We start from the raw sequence: 2,500 nt of genomic DNA on the forward strand, positions 1-2,500 counted from the left end.
GGTAATTGTTACCAATTGCGACACACCCTTGCAGAGACTGTTCCAAAGGGGTGGGAGTAGGAAGGGTAAAATTGAGTTCACGAGGCTCCTTTTAGGGGGAGGTAGGGGGGGATTGCATGATGTCATTAGCAACCTGTAAGTGTCTAAATATTCTAAATACCAGTTAAACATTGCTAAAAAAGTTTAATTATATGAAAGACGGGCCAAAATTTGTGTACCGACAACAATAGAAAGGCTGTGTAATCAGAAAGATGGGCCAAACTTTGAGCAATGAAGAACGAAGGAAATGCTGGCAAAGTAAACACTCGCAACACGCAATGTGTACAAACTCAATATCCGATACACTATTTCTTCTATAATATAAAATGTTTTCTGTTGTCAAAATGATATTTGGCTAATTATCAGTGTCTGCTGTTCCACATATATGCTTTCAAAGGCCTTTGTTAACGTTGTTATACCTCATTTTCTTGTTTCAAGATTTATTAGACAGTGATTTAAGGAAATCAGTCAGAAGAACCTTTTGCGCACGCGCTTTTTCGCGTTTCTGCTGCCAGGTTTGATAGGACGTTTCCCAGGCAGTCTGTGACAGGAGACCAATGAGAAATGTTTCTTTTTTGATGTTACATTGAGTCTAGGTTGTTCTTAAGACTATACAGTGGAAACGAAGAAGAGAAAGACAGTAATAACTATCACAGCTTGATTTCTGAGGCCATCAAGTACCCCAAATCCCCCAAAAAGTGATAATAATGAAGCGATCCACCATAGACCGACCGATTGACCGAAAGAAAATTGACAGTTCGGTCTTTTGATAAATAAAGGTATTTGATTTATTGTTTACAGTATGTATGTAGCTCTATTTTGCTGTATATTCCAAGCTTGCCACCCATCAACCCTCTCTTTGGGCAGTGGCCAAAGGGCACGCCTGGTCACGGCACCATAAATTGTTAGGTTAGGTTGGGTTATGGGTCAGGACGTTTTGGGGGGGTTTGGAAGGTGTGAAATCCTGTAGATTTTGCTGAAAGATGCGTCGGTGTGTGTACTTTCAAAGGTGGCGGATACGTCAGTAGAGTTTTATTAGCCGATTTTTACCATTTTTTGTGCTAGTTTTACACATTTCTGTTTGCTATTCTTATTTAAGCCTGTTTTACCCCATAATTTCCCTGATATACTTCATGCCCTCCCCTGCTAACAGAACTTAACACATCAAGATTGTCGGCTGTGATTGCTACAGAAATGATCATCAGATTCATTCTCGTCACAGGAAAATAAATCTGATGATATAAATGTTGTGTGGGAAGTCCCAATTATCATAATAAAAAAAATAATCCATTAAATCTTGGTGAGGATTTCATGGATACTTCTTCCTTTCTACAGTCAATCTTCTCTCAAATAGTGGAGCTGAGAGCCTACATCATTCATATCAGAGGCATTTGCCTCAAAACTTATTAATGTTACGTTTGTGGCTTATGCTTTTATACAAAGTTCAGTAACATTCTACTATACAAACACACTCACCAGAGATAGTACTAAGTCTCCATCTCTGTGTCTCAATTTTTTCTACAAGTTCATGGCTATCAGGCTTTCCAAGGGGAGGGTTGAAGGAGAGCTCTTCTCTCATCCCCAGTAGACACTGTTGATAATTTTCTAGAATACATCCACCAAATGGATCGCGGCGGTTCCGGTATCATTGGATTCCTCTCACCGTGTAGTTTCCTGATATATAGAAATTACTGCTCAGAAACCCCCCAAACCCACTATATTCTTGGCCCTGATAGATGGGGAGGGTATGAGAGGTACCAGGGAAATTAAAGGGTAAAATGTAAATGATATAAAGAGAATCAGTTAGTATATTGTCTAATGCAGGGCCTGTGCCCCCTGCAACCTCCCCATGGGGATGCTACTGCCCCCCAACCCCCGCCCAGGAAAACCAAGAATCTTCCTTATATTTACGGCAGGAGAGAGTGTCAAACAGACTTGGCAATGCTGTTCCCGTGCGTGCGTGTCTGTTCACACCTGCCGTAAATACATGGTGGATTCTTTGTTTTGCTTATAATTATTACAAAGGAAACATTATAGAGAAAAAGTATCTTTGATTCTGTCAGCTTATCATTTCCATATGCTGCTATTCACGAAAGTCACATTATCATGCTGTAAAAGAAAACCATAATGTGAAATAGCCAATGCAATTACCAGGGTAATATTTTGGTATTTACCCTAAGTGTAGAGATTAAGGGAAAAAATGTTGTCCATCTTGAAGGTCTTCACCAGGAATAGAGTCCTCCAAAAGGTATTATTGTAGAATATTCCTTAGATAATAATTGTTACTAAAATGTTACACTTAAGGGTAACATGCAATAGGAAAAGTGTAGAAAGATGAAAAAAAGAAGGGAATGAGGTGAACTTAGCATTATGGTGCATTAGTTGGAGGGCTAGATTATGATCTTTTGGGCCTATAGGTTCCCTTTTTTTTAAGCTGAAAATTTCATTTTAAATTGAATGA

At 39.1% G+C, this 2,500-nt stretch overlaps 1 protein-coding gene across 1 annotated transcript in view; it reads left to right on the plus strand.

Annotated features, from left to right (window-relative positions):
- The window catches only part of eca (transmembrane p24 trafficking protein eclair), a 14,024-nt gene that overhangs the window by 681 nt on the left and 10,843 nt on the right, over positions 1-2,500 (plus strand). The window lies entirely within an intron of this gene.

This window comes from Penaeus vannamei, chromosome 10 (assembly GCF_042767895.1).
Source record: "Penaeus vannamei isolate JL-2024 chromosome 10, ASM4276789v1, whole genome shotgun sequence".
Taxonomy (NCBI): Eukaryota; Metazoa; Arthropoda; class Malacostraca; order Decapoda; family Penaeidae; genus Penaeus; species Penaeus vannamei.